At 42.3% G+C, this 14,677-nt stretch overlaps 1 protein-coding gene and 1 pseudogene across 28 annotated transcripts in view; one reads left to right on the plus strand and one right to left on the minus strand.

Moving 5' to 3' along the window:
• FERMT2 (FERM domain containing kindlin 2) overlaps nt 1-11,628 on the minus strand; it is a 168,283-nt gene extending 156,655 nt beyond the window's left edge. For 10 of the 28 annotated variants that reach the window (XM_035260542.3, XM_078334953.1, XM_078334949.1 and 7 more), the window contains exons 1-2: nt 11,455-11,628; nt 2,851-3,047 (exon numbers count right to left, since the gene is read on the minus strand). The gene's annotated coding sequence lies outside the window, so the exon portion shown is untranslated. Of the gene's footprint in view, nt 1-2,850; nt 3,048-11,428 lie in introns of all 28 variants that reach the window. The other 18 variants (XM_078334954.1, XM_078334952.1, XM_078334948.1 and 15 more) reach the window with 3 other exon arrangements.
• Nucleotides 11,629-12,213: 585 nt separating this feature from the next.
• On the plus strand, nt 12,214-12,597 carry LOC108593641 (NADH dehydrogenase [ubiquinone] 1 beta subcomplex subunit 3 pseudogene; annotated as a pseudogene).
• Nucleotides 12,598-14,677: the final 2,080 nt, after the last annotated feature.

Genomic DNA, 14,677 nt, shown 5'->3' on the forward strand with positions numbered 1-14,677 from the left:
CCAGATTAAACGAAACGTTTTTTGAAATGTACAAGGTCAAAAAGTTAAAAGATTTATACATCGAATCATATGGTATCATATCAAAATTAAATGTGTCATTTAAGCATTCTTTTCAAAAAGAGATTAGAAGGAACACAAATGTCTATCAATAAAGGTTTTGTTAAATAAATTAGGACATATCCAGATGATGGAATACTATGCAGCCGTTCAACAGCATTAGGAAGCAACAGGTAAGGAAATGAACAGATAAGGAAAGGTTTCCAAAATATATTTAAAAAAATAAATTAAAAAAGCAAAGCTTGGCAAAGTATGTCATACTTTGGTAAAGAAGGGAGAAATGTAAGAATGGGTTGGGTGTGGTGGCTCATGCCTACAATCCCAGTCATCCCTATAACTTTGAGGGGTTAGTGGATAACTTGAGCCGAGGAGCTTGAGTCCAGCCTGGGCAACATGGTAAAACCCTGTCTTTACAAAAAATAAAAAATTTAGTCAGGCGTGGTGGTGGGCACCTGTGGTCCCAGCTATTGGGAGGCTGAGCTAGGAGGATTACTTGAGCCTGGGAGGTGAAGGCTGCAGTAAGCCATGATTGAACCACTGCACTCCAGCCCAGGCAACAGAGCAAGATCCTGTATCAAAAAAAAAAAAAAAAAAAAAAACCCGAATAAACCCAAAACAAAAAAAGACATGTAAGAATGTATATGTATAATTTGCTTCTATGTATATTAAACAACTCTGGAACAAAGTGTACGTAAGCAATTAAGAAGAGTGGTTACCTACAGAGTGAAGAAACTGGGAATATGGGAGCCATGGGTTAGGGTGGGTTTCACTGCATAAATTTTTATGTATTTTGGTTTTGACTCCTGACAACATATTACCATAAAAAACTAAATTAGGCCAGGTGCAGTGGCTCATACCTATAATCCCAGCATTTTGGGAGGCTGAGGTAGGCAGATCATCTGAGGTCAGGAGTTCAACACCAGCCTAGCCAACAGGGCAAAACCCTTTCTTTACTAAAAATATAAAAAATAGCTGGGCGTGGTGGTAGGCATCTGCCAGCTACTTCGGAGGCTGAGGCAGGAGAATTGCTTGAACCTGGGAAGTCGAGGCTGCAGTGAGTCGAGACTACACCCTGCACTCCAGCCTGGGCAACAGAGTGAGACTCTGTCTCAAAAACAAAAACAAAAACAAAAAAATGAAAACAAATTAAATTAAAAAAAATACATGTGTATGAGACAAACTTCAGTCATTCAGTTTCTAGTCATTGGCATCTGTGGTGAGTGGATCACGTTAGACAGGGATGATGTGGGTGAAGGGGAGGAAGGCAGCAAATCACACTGCCACATGTGTACCTATGCAGCTATCTTGCATGTTCTGCACACGTACCCCAAAACCTAAAATGCAAATAAAAAAAAGACAGGGATGATGGTTTATTTCTTCATTCCATGGGGAAGTAAGAAGCTCAGAGTCTCCAGAAAAGAAGAGGGCTCTTCCCCCAAGTCTCCAGCTCACATAGAGAAGTGAGTGGGAAAAAAAGGATACACCCTTCTCCTTATCCCTGCTTTATCCACATCCTCCACAGGAATTTCAGTGTTCTTGAAAGTTTTTAACAAAAGCCCAAAACCACTGGAGATGTGTGCATTTGGCAAACATTTGTCAAGTACCTAGTATGAACATTCAAACATCAAGAGTAGTCGATCCCAGCCCTTAAGAGCGACAGAGTCCAGGAGTTGGGGCTGGCAGGCAGTGGCGTGGCATGGGTGGGCCCCTCCTGGGAGAGCAGGGGAGCAGCTACTGCAGCCTTTGAATGTGAATAGGTGTGTGGGTCAGGAGGGATGTATCGGCGGTGTAGGCGATGGGGAAAGAGTTTTTCAGCAGGACAGGTGATCTGAGTATTGTTAAGACTACCAGGAGTAAAGTGAAAAGGAAGGCAGCAGGGGATTGCGAGAGAGATGGTCACAGAATCACGATCCTCCTGGGAGGGCAGAGAAATAGCGATGGGTGAACAGGAGAGGGAGACCAGATTATGAAGGACACTGAATATCAGGCTAAGGAATTTGGATTCTGACCTAGACACTAAGGGGACTCATATTAGGTTTGGATTGTGACGATGGGTGAACCTGGAGATGCTGAAAATTCAAGGCGCCACTGGAAGCAGGAAATGTAATAATTTGCCTGTGAATTATTGCTTAAGATTGTGATTGGTTGCTCTATAATATACAAGAGACTTACTAGGTTCTGGAAATATAATATGTGCAATATTTGGTATTATTATTTTTGAGAATGAAGACAGCAAACAGTTGTCTCGGTCAGAGTGCTAACAGAAAACAGATGCACACTCAAAGGACGACAATTCTTGGAAGGTTTATTTACAGAGGGAAACAACAAAGTTGGGCATAGAGAAAGTCCCTGCAAGGGATACTGTAGTAACCTGCGTTTGTAGCATCCTGGCTGATAACACAGCCCTAGGTCCAAATGGAAAAGGGCAGGGAACTCATCCCGGAATCAAAGAGTGAGAGAGCTGCGTAAAACAGGCCAGTGCAGAGGAGCAGTGACATAGCCAGCCCAAGGGATCTCGCAGGGAGCAAACCAGGGCAAGAAATATTTTGACCTCCCTCCCCTCCCTCCTTCTCATCTTCCAACAGTCAGAGGACTCAGAGGCCCAGACATGTGGGTCAGTCTTCAGGATACAGAAGGAGGGAGCATGGGTCTAGAGGGGCAAATGAAAGGTATCTGACACACATAAGAACATTTCCCTTAACTTATCCTTTCTTGTGCCCACCCCTGCAAAGAAAAACAGAAGAGAAAAATTTGCTAGGCAAGTATGTAAGTCAGCCAGTATAATACACTGACCTTAAAATGTATGATGCTCAGATACCGTAGACTTTATTTCTTGTTCATGTAACAGTACTGGGTACACCTCAACGGCCAGCAGAGTGCCTCCTTCATGTAGTCATTTGGGCACCTGGGTTGACGGAGGCTCTGCTGTTTATAACTGGTGGCTTTCAAGCTTTCAGGGTTGCCCCGGGGGTCATCTTCATTCCAGCCAGCTGCAAAGAGCAAAGAGGATCAAGCATGGGAAGTTGTAATGAGCCAGACCTGGAAGATGTGGTACTCATCACTCCAGTTCATCCCATTGGCTGGACTCAGCCACCTGGCCACTCCTCCCTGCCAGAGGGGCTAGGGCACGTGGTCTAGACACCAGCTCAGGAAGAAGATAACATGGTAAGGAAGCAGCTTGCATCTCTGCCACCTCTTACATACACCTGAAGGACATATGTAAGTAATGTCCTTCAGCAAGATTGGTTTGTACTAAGTAATAGACTAAACTCTTGAAAGACTCACACTCCTGTGACGGGTTTTTTGAACTTAGGTCCAGCTCTTGACAGTGAAAATTGTGAAGGGCAGTGCAGGGCATGGACCAAATAACTAAATAGCTAAATTGGCTGAGAATGTAAAATTTTAATTTCAAAATGTATAGATTCTTTATTTTACTTTCCTCACAGTGAAACCTCTTTCTGCTTTCAATTTATTCCTCTTATTTGATGGTTGTCATCTTCCCATGTATGGAAATGAGCCCAGTCAGGTCCTTGAAAGTTGTTAAGAGCACATCAGAAATAGACACTACTGGCTGGGCGTAGCGGCTCACACCTGTAATCCCAGCACTTTGGGAGGCTGAGGCAGGCAGACCACTTGAGCTTGGGAGTTTGAGACCAGCCTGGCCAACATGGTGAAGCCGCATTTCTACTAAAAATACAAAAATCAGCTGGGCATGGTGGCACATGCCTGTAATCCCAGAGACTCAGGAGGCTGAGGCAGGACAATTGCTTGAACCAGGGAGGTGGAGGTTGCACTGAGCCAAGATCATGCCACAGCACTCCAGCCTACCAATAATCAAAGAAGTTGACATTGTAAGAGGAAGAAAACTCATCTGTTTAGATGACCTGGAAGTATGGTTATAGAATTGTAATAGAGGCCATCATGACTTCATTAACGACATGAATCATCTCTATGACTCTAACCACATAAGCTGTCCTCTTGGAGCTCCTGAACACAGCAATTCACCCCTTTTACGTGGGTTGCTGTGTGCTATATTGCACCTATCAGAGTGAATCGTACATACCCAGTTACAGGTCTGTCCCTATCTTGAGAGCAGGTTCCCACTTTACGGCTTTGATAAATCCTTAGCCTCTAACATATTACAAAGCACATGCAAGCAATATGTTTGAAAGAAAGAAAGAATGAGCATGAATTAGTACAGTTTTATTTTGGGTCTCCAGAAATACTGACAGATGTAGTCAAACTCATCATCTTTAAACTTCACATTCACATGTGAGCCCATCTCAGCTTTCCTTTGGTAAAAAAACAATAAGCAACCAAAAATGGCCTGTGTCCTGGGATCCCTGTCTTTTTTTTTTTTAAAGGAGACTAGTTGTAACAATCGTTACCGCCTGCCTTCACTTTTATTCAAGCATGTTACAGAAGGTACAAACGTACCCTAACAATTCAAACAAAGTTATAACGAAGAAATGAAACAAGTGAAGAGAGAACATATTTGATTTGCAAACAGGTTTCAGGCAGTAGCAACATAACAAAGCACCAACATTTCATACGTGTTTGCCAAACTGTTAATAGTAATACCACCATTCTTTATAAAAACAAATTAATAGTTTGGTTTTGATTAAGCAATTGGTGATTAAAAGATACTTCTATGTAACTCTGTGGCAAGAACATCACAGCTTATAGAAGCAACAGGAAGGTTGGGTGTGGTGGCTCACGCCTGTAATCCCAGCACTTTGGGAGGCCTCGAACTCAAGCAGTCCTCAAGCCATCCTCCTGCCTGGGCCTCCCAAAGCGTTGGGATCACAGACTTAAGCCACTGTACCTGGCCTACAGGTTATTTTTAAAAAGTTACATATACAGTTAGCAATATAAAAAATGGTCTGAATCATCAATTGTTAGGTAAGTTACGGAAATGATCCTTCTTGATCACTTATAATCAGAGGCCCAAGGGATGGAATCTCTGATACGGATGTATCCCGCGTTAGTTTGCTAAGGCTGCCTTAACAAATCACCATGAACTGGGTGATTTAAAACCACCAAAATGCATTCTTTCATGGTTCTGGAGGCCAGAAGTGTGAAATGAAAGTGTTGGCAGGGCCTTGCTCTTGCTGAAGCCTGACAGGAGGATTCTTCCTTGCCTCTTTCAGCTTCTGGTGGCTTTTGGTGTTCATTGGTTGGTGGCAGCAAAACTCCAATTACTGTCTCCACCTTCACACAAACTTCTCTTTATGTGTCTCTGTGTTTCAGATCTCCCTCTCCTCTTATAAGGGTATGAGTCATTGGATTTGGGGCTCACTCAAAATCCAACATCATTTCATCTGTGCGCAAATGGAATCCCATCGTTGTCACTTCCAGAAAGCCTGTTAAAGCTACCCCTTCCCAACTACCCTGCCACGAGGAAATGTCTTGTTCCAAGCCCCAGCCACTCTGCCATCCTCCTTGGGGTTCACTTAAATCAATCCTCTGTGCTGGGCCTGAAGCACAAAAGCTTCTTTACTTTTTATTGCAGGAAGAAGAGTACTAAGGATCACTCAGACTTTTAGATGCAACCAACATACAATAAATTTAGCACACACAACACAACGAGTAATTAAGCTGGGAGTGGCGGGGACTCTGTTGTAACATTTCCTTCCACCCTCCACAGGAGCAATGGGCTTTGAATATACAGAGAAGTCTCTACTCCACCCAGCCTTCATTTACTTACTTGGGATGACATTTTGATTTCCGTTTTTATCCCTAAGGCATCCTAAGGGCCTTTGGAATCACTGTGAAACTTGGAAAGAAACATTGGGTGTTACACCTGGTATTTATTTGTTCATTCTTAAGTAACAGGCAGGCACTATAGTAAGATGTTGGGTGGGGAGGAGCCAATTTCCACCCCCAAGAACTCTACACACTCCAGTGGTGGACGACGGACATGCAAACAGACAAACAGGACAGGAGGTGGGAAGTCTAAGGAGGGGTATCTGAAAGCAATATTGTGGGTTGCCCCTGCTTCTGTAGTATGACAATTACTGCAAGAGTGCGCTTTTCCTGGGCAATGCTGCTGCTCTCTGTTTTGAAGCTAATCACACCTTTTGATAAAGTCCTGGATGAACTAACAGAATTCTTAAAGGTAATTAGACCTACTAGTTTTGAACATCCTCAAAAATAAATGATTGTAATTAATCCAATGTAGACGTTACAACAAAAAAAAGCTAAAATAAGAAAAACATAGAAACTGACTCAGAATGGTTTCTGAAATAAGGAAATGTATTAACTCATATAAGAAGTCCAAAGATTGACAGGCTCAACAATATCATCCATCATCCCCAGTTTTCCTGCCTCTCTTTGCTATTGTCCATAGGATTCATCTGAAGGTTGGTTCCCTTCATCTTCCTATCATGACCCATAAAAATTTTGGCTGCATAAGTCCTTGTCTGTATCCACTAGGTGAGAGAGCAAGTAAACATCCTGGTGGACCAATTTAGTTCACATGCCAGCCCCTGGATCCTTAACTCTCACCAAAGGGAATGCCATGTGCTGTTTTGTTCAAATCTAGATGACTGAACACTGGCAAAAGGGGGAAGAAGGAGTTACTGAAATTAAGCCAATAGGAGCCCACACCTGGAGTGGGAATCATGATACAGGCTTCTTCCCCTGAATCTCCTGGGCTGCTGATGATTCATGTGGAAGTGCTGGATGCATTAATGAAGCTGAGGTTCTGTTAGGAAGGACAGAAAGGAGAACCATAAAGGACAACTGCAAACCCCGATCTATAATAATGAGGAAGGGCTTGCAGTAAAGATCAGTGAGGGCTGGTGAAGACCCCAGGAGGGAACCTGCAGCCTGGGTCTCAGACACATTCTCCCACATGGTGTATCATGAGGGGCACTCAACACTCCCTGGTTAGAACCAATGGGAACAGGGTGCTTAGGCTGGCTACAGGAGTTTCCAGGGGGCACTGAGGAGTGGCAGGGGGAGGTAGGGTTAAATGAAGAAGCACACTGTCTTGCTATAGTTGTAGGAAACAGTCTGGCAGGAAAGCAAAGTAGAAAAAAACGACCAGTCTCACAGTTGTTGATTATTGCTGACTAGGGAACGGAACAGAAAAGACATCACACATACACAACACACACCCACACCCTTGTGTTATAAGGAACCAAGAAGAATTTTTGTCAGCGGACAATGCCAGTTTAGTTCCTCCTTCATTGAAACCTCCTACCCATTGCTCTTCTGGGAATGCTCATCTCATGTCTGGTTCTGCCCTTACTAGTTGTACATTATTGGAAAGTTGTTTAACCTCTCTCTACTTCCATTTGCTCTTTTGTAAAAATAGAATAGAATGAATACCTACACTCATAGAGTTGTTGTGAGGGTTAAATAAGTTAATACATGCAAAGCAGTTAGACCTTAGTAAGCACAAAGTGATGACAGTGGTGATTGGCTGGGCATGGTGGCTCACACCTGTAATCTCAGCATTTTGGGAGGCAGAGGTGGGAGAATCACTTCAGCCCAGAAGTTGGGAGATCAACCTGGGAAGCATAGTGAAATCCTATGTCCCCCCCAAAAATAAAAAAAAAAAAAGAAGGAAAAGGTCGATGATGGCTAAAAGGAGAAAAATACAAAAGGAATTCTGTGTAAAAGGAGAAAAGCATGAAAAAGATAAAACAAATGGACAAAATAGAGTCTGCAATTGAGCTATGGAAATTTTGAACAAACCTAAATCTGTGTGTAGCCATCAAAAAGTGACTCCTGTGTACCTCCCGTTTTCTTCGTTTTGAATAGGAATGCCTCTAGCTGCTATCCTTCTCCTGTCCCACCATTATACACTGGGTGTGTAGGGCAGGCAACTTGTATCAGTTTTGCAGGTCCACAGATGAAGAGGAATTGCGCTCCAGGAGCTGGACTTAGTTACACCTGAGGAGCCTCATCCATACACCTGGGCCTGATTTAGGTGATGAGGTTTTGGCCTTCAAAGTGATGTTGTAATGAAATGAGACTTTTGGAGGACTTGAGATGAGGTAGACGTATTTTGCACATGAGAAGAAGATGGATCATTGGGGGCCAGAGTGTAGACTATGGCAGACAGGCTACACAGCCCCCAGTAAGCCCCACTGATATGGTTAGACTCTGTGTCCCCCTCCAAATATCATCTCGAATTGTAATCCACCGGTGTTAAGGGAAAGAACTGGTGGAAGGTGATTGAATCATGGGAACTGTGAGTCAATTAAACCTCTTTCCTTTATAAATTACCCAGTCTCAGGGAAGTTCTTTACAGCAGTGCGAAAGTAGACTGACATACTCACCTCCTAGCATTCTCACCTTGTATAATCTCCTCCCCTTGAGTGGGAGCGGAACTTGTGACTTGCTTCTACCAATAGAATATGGTATAGGAGATGGAATGTCACTTTTGCAATTACTTTAGGTAGACGGTAACTTCCATCTTGCCAGTAGACTCAATTGATTTCACTCCTGCTGGCTTCGATGAAGTAAGCTGCCAATGTGGAGAGGCCCATGTGGCAAGAAACTTATGGTGCCCCCTGGGAGAAGGCGAGGAAGAAGCTGAACCCCTCCACCTGACAAGCAACACTGAACGGAATCCTGCCAACAGCCATGTGAACTTAAAGGCAAGTCCTCCTCCAGTTGAGCCTTCAAAGAAGCCCCAGGTTTGGGTGACACTGTCATTGCAGTTTTGTCAAAGACTCTAAAACAGAGGATCCTGCTACCCTGTGCCTGAATTCCTGGCCCAATAAATGGGGTTGAATCTACTGGAGAACCAGCTGGACAAATATATTAATAGAGCCCTACTCATCTCACCACTGTAATAAATTCTGGCTAGATCACAGATATAAATGCTGAACACAAAATCATCTTTATGTAGAATATATTGGGAAATTTTTTCACAATTTCAAGGGAAATACTATCGAAATGACAAACTTTATAGAGGCCAAGAATGAAAAGGTAAATTCAACAACATGAAACTAAAAAGAATTCTGCAAATCAAAACTACATTGAGATACCATCTCATGCCAGTTAGAATGGCGGTCATTAAAAAATCTGGAGACAACAGATGCTGGAGAGGATGTGGAGAAATTGGAACACTTTTACACTGCTGGTGGGAGTGTAAATTAGTTTAACCATTATGGAAGACAGTGTGGAGATTCCTTAAGGACCTAGGAATAGAAATTCCATTTGACCCAGCAATCCCATTACTGGGTATAGATCCAGAGGATTATAAATCATTCTACTATAAGGACACATGCACACGAATGTTCATTGCAGCACTGTTTACAATAGCAAAGACCTGGAACCAACCCAAATGCCCATCGATGATAGACTGGACAGGGAAAATGTGGCACATATATACCATGGAATATTATGCAGCAGTCAAAAACGATGAGTTCGTGTTCTTTGTAGGGACATGGATGAATCTGGAGACCATCATTCTCAGCAAACTGACACAAGAACAGAAAATCAAACACCGCATGTTCTCACTCATAGGTGGGTGTTGAACAATGAGAACACATGGATGCAGGGAGGGGGGCACTACACACTGGGGTCTGTTGGGAGGAATAGGGGAGGAACAGCAGGGGGTGGGGAGTTGAGGAGAGATAGCATGAAGAGAAATGCCAGATATAGGTGAAGGCGAGGAAGGCAGCAAATCACACTGCCACATGTGTACCTATGCAACTATCTTGCATGTTCTGCACATGTACCCCAAAACCTAAAATGCAGTTTAAAAAATAAATAAATAAATAAGAAAAAAAAGAATTCTGTATAAAACCAATGCTGTAAGTATGGAAGGAAGAAAAAAGAAACTGGAAAGAAACCTTCCTACATGTACATTGACAAAACATGATTTTCCCTGATACGCAGAGTTCAACAAGTCAGAACAAACAGCAATGAGACAGAAAGCAGGCAGAGAACGTGGTTCACAGAGCAGAACACGCATGTGGCTCTCAAACATAGGCAAAGATGCTCAACATTTGATAAAGATGAAACCAAATTAAAATTATGATAAGGTAACTTTTTTTTAACCCTTCAATTGGGATGGGTAAAAAAAGTTGGAATATTCTGTGCTAAGGGAGGGGAAACAGGCCCTCTCTTTTTCTTCTTTTTTTTTGAAGCACAGTTTCACTCTGTCACCCAGGCTGTAGTGCAGTAGTGCAATCTTGGCTCACTGCATCCTCCACCTCCCTGGATGAAGCGATTCTCCTGCCTCAGCCTCCAGAGTAGCTGGGACTACAGGTATGTGCCATCACACCCAGCTAATTTTTTTTTTTGTATTATTAGTAGAGATGGGGTTTTGCTATGTTGATCAGGCTGGACTTGAACCTGACCTCAGGTGATCCTCCCCACCTCAGCCTCCCAAAGTGCTGGGATTACAGGTGTGAGCCACCACACTAGGCCAGAAATAGGTACCCTCATACCTGTGAGTATAAATTGGTACAGTCTCTATGAAGGTCAGTTTGACAAAATATCTATCAAAATATCCAAATTTGACATAGAAATCCCACCTCTAGAAATTTTACCTACACATGATATCTTTTAAAAGATTGTCACTGAAGTACAGACTGTAATAGGAAAAGATGGAAAATAACCAACACGTATATGAACAGGGTATTCTTTAAATGTCTAGTGAAAATGAACAAATAAACAAGGCAGTTCTGTTTGCACTGACATGGTTTAGAAAAACAAAGACGAGAATATTGTGTAAGGCTATTTGTACAAAAATGATTACATACACCAGACATGCTTACACATGCAAAGAATATTTCTGGGAAAATACACAAGAAACTTGCTTCCAGGAAGAACTAGGTGGCTGGAAAAACAGAAGTTAGACAGTTTTTCTTTTATAGTTTTTTGAATATTTTCGGTGAATATTACGAATATATCCTCTATTCACAATTGTTAATACAAAAATGAAAAGGAAGTAATGTTTTGACACCCAAGGGCTCTCTCCAGGACTTAAAAGGGCGTGCTTTTTAGGCAAGAAAGAGCCAGTGAATGCCCCTCTGTGGGCGCAAAAGGAGAGAACACCCACTGCCGTTTTAAAGTACATCTTAAAATAGTGTGTTGCAAAGCTCAGTGGGCTCAGCCCTTTATGATTGTTGGTTAGAAGGCTGTCAGGGATCATTTTCCAAATGCCAACTTACAATCCTCTACCATCCAGAAAGTTTTTATCCCTGTGAGAATTTTTAGAATTTAGAGAATGCAGCTAGTAGAGCTGACAGCCCCATGCAAAGCAGGTGGGGAAGCTTCAGAGGGAACCACTAGGTCCCCACGCAGCTATATTCTCACTGTTTTCCTTCCTTGTTCCAGCCAGTGCTACTGCTTCTTTCCTGGGACCAGCTTTTGACATAACTCTGCAGCTGAGGCCACTGACCTTTCCTCCCCGCTTCCCTCTCTTACTTAAGTCTGGAACAGCTCTTGCTGGCACCTCTGCAGCTGTGACTCACTGCAAATGCTTTGCATTCCGGGATGTTCTTCAGGGCTTTGGGTCTCTCCTGTGGCTCAAAGAGCCAGGCGAGTTGAAAGGGAGGAGAAAGAGGCCCTGTAGCTGCCAAAACGTTGCAGCCTTGAGGTGGAAAATTGAAACGGCTTTGTGCCGGAAGGACCCCAGCCAGCCCCTCCCTCTCTTGGGCTTGCTTGTAACTGGAGCAGAGCTAGGGGACGCCTCCGTGGAGGCTGAGTCAGCTGGGGGTTGTTCCAGCCCCAAGAGGCTCCATTCACAGACCCAGAAGCACCGCACCCCATCTGGAGACCATCTCCATCTGTCCATGAAGGACTGGGTTAAAGCCACTCTGGAAAGCAGAAATGGGGGTGTCATCTAGAAGTACTGTTTGTCTCAAGTGTCAGTTTACCTTTAAGTCACTGGAATGATTTGTCAGTTCGTTCCACCTCCTCACCGTCTTCAGCTGTATACAATTTATGTTTATATTCAGGTCAATCAACATCTACTCACAACAGCTACGTTCTTCCCTGCCTCTTAAAGTGACGAGACTCTATGTTGAAGGTCTTTCGGTAAAACAAATTAGCGTCTAGCTGCCCAGGTTAATTCAATGGAGATGGGGGAGGGTAGGCTGTGCTCGCTCACCTTCACTTCGTTCCTGATCCTCTATAAAGACTCCAATGGGGCATAATTTTAAAAACCTTATAAGTAAACTTTATCGATGTAAACTTACATATAATAAAACACGCCCGGATCGGCTCCGTTTGCAAAGTTGAGTGTCTTGAGAGGTCAGATAGCCGTCAGACATGGCACCTGGACCTGAACATGGACATAGTAAAATGGAATTTCCAGATTATAAACAATGGAAGATAGAAGGGACACCATTAGAAACTGTCCGGAAGAAACTGGCTGCAAGCGGGCTAAGGGATCTATGAGGCTGCACTGAAGCTTGGAGATACACGGGTGGCTTTGCAAACAATGTTTCCTTTCTTGGTGCACTATTAGAAGGATTCAAATGGGGATTTGCTGCATTTGTGGTAGCTGTAGAAGCTGAATATTACTTGGAGTCCTTGCATAAAGAAAAGAAGCATCACTGAAGATAATAGTTGGAAGTATCATAGTGGTTTCTTAACTCTCCCAAATAAAATTTCTTCACTGTAGCCTACTCATCTGGCTTGTCCCTTAAAGAACATTAGGAAGATTTAATAAAGTAAATTAGTATATATGCCAAAAAAAGCCTACCCATTTTTGGTGTATAATGTGATGAGTTTTAGCAAACATATGTACCCATGTAAGGCATAATTTGAAGCTAATGGCTTAATAGATATGAAAACAATGAAATAAATGTCCATGGGGGGGGTCAACAATATTTCATATTCACTTACATTTCTCTAACTCCATGGGTACAACATCATCACATGTTAAGGCTCTTTTGCTATCAAACAATATTCAATATAGTTTTACTTGGATTTCATAGAAGAAAACAACTTGGACTAAATAGAAAGCAAAATTGAAGTGGAAAAAATTACTAGGTTTATTTTTAATTTTATTTTCATTTTACTTTGAGTTCTGGGATACATGTGCAGAACGTGCAGGTTTGTTACACAGGCTAGATTTCAAGTAAATTTTTTTTTCCGTATAATATTAGCTCTTTAAATTTCTTTGTAAAATTAAGAAATTTTGCAAGTAATGGTGTTTTTTTTTTGTGAACCACACATTTCAATTTTATACATTGACTGACCTCTACAGAAAATGAGGATTATTATACCACCCCTCTCCTCACATTCCCCTCTCCTCAACTGCCATATAATTTTTTATTTTGATAAGTTTATAACACTAACATTGTCTTCAGTGATAGTCCAACAGTTTTTGATTGATCTATATTTAAATTTATTTGGTGTTCACCAAAACCTTTATTTATTTATTTTTTTGAGATGGAATCTTGCTCTGTTGCCTGGGCTGGTGTGTAGTGGCATGATCTCAGCTCACTGCAACCTCTGCTCCCTGAGTTCAAGTGATTCTCCTGCCTCAGCCTCCCGAGTAGCTGGGATTATAGGCACCCGCCACCAAGCCTGGTTTATTTTTGTAGTTTTAGTAGAGATGGGGTTTCACTATCTTGTCCAGGCTGGCCTTGAACTCCTGACCTCGTGATCCACCTGTTTTGGCCTCCCAAAGTGCTGGGCTTACATACATGAGCCACCACACCTGGCCCACCAAAACCTTTTATAAGGCTTCTGCTCCTTTATTTTTTTCCCTCAAAGTCTTCCTTTAATTGCCAGGATATCAAGTAGTTTTTCTGAGACAGGCTCACGGCTGCTGTGTTTCCTGATTTTTTTCTTGTTTGGGAAAGCCCACTTTTCCAAGTGCCGGAATTTATTTGGCTAAGATCCTTGGGTTACACTCCGTTAGCCATTGCTCCACTGTCTTCTGCCATTAAGTTCTGAGGTTAGCCTGTCCCCTGCATATAATGTGTTATTATTTGTCTGAATGCCTGAAGAATTCTTTATTTTTGAGTTTCAATAGGTAGGTCATGATATGTCTCAGTGTTGGATGTTCAATGTTGAAGTGCTTTGAAACACAACGTGTTCTTTGATTCTGCAGATATACTTTTCTTTGTTTCAGGGATTTTCTCTTGATTATTTTTCTGTTCAATTTGTTGGGCTTTCTACTTCAGAGAAACAATTTGCCATTATATTGTCTTCATCTAGTTCTCACAAGTGTCTATTGTAGGGGAGGAAAAATAGTTTTCTCTACCTTTCATAGTTCTTGGTGAGATTCTTGGAATGAAAGACAGATTAACAAGAGAAAAACAGAAGTTAACATGTATACGCAGTTATTCATGGGAGATACACAGAGAAATGAGTAAATCTCAAGAAGTGGCTTTGAACTCAGCCTTATTATATACTATAGTTCACTGAAACAAACAGGTATGGGGAAGGCCAGTTATGGAGAGGTAGCCAGGGAAAGCGTGGGTAAAATAGGGTAAGGTTTGTTATGTGGATTGAAGTTGGTGCCTTCTCCATTGACAAGAGTCTCTTGGGATTCACAGTTATCCTCTTCCTGGTACAGAGAGAAGACATCCTTACAAATGAAGATTTCCTTTATATTTTCCTTATGAAATGGTAATTTGTTTTCAGAGCTAGTCCTTGCTGTTGCTCAAAATAGTCCCTGTGCCAAAAAGGC

This window comes from Callithrix jacchus, chromosome 8 (genome assembly GCF_049354715.1).
Source record: "Callithrix jacchus isolate 240 chromosome 8, calJac240_pri, whole genome shotgun sequence".
NCBI lineage: Eukaryota > Metazoa > Chordata > Mammalia > Primates > Cebidae > Callithrix > Callithrix jacchus.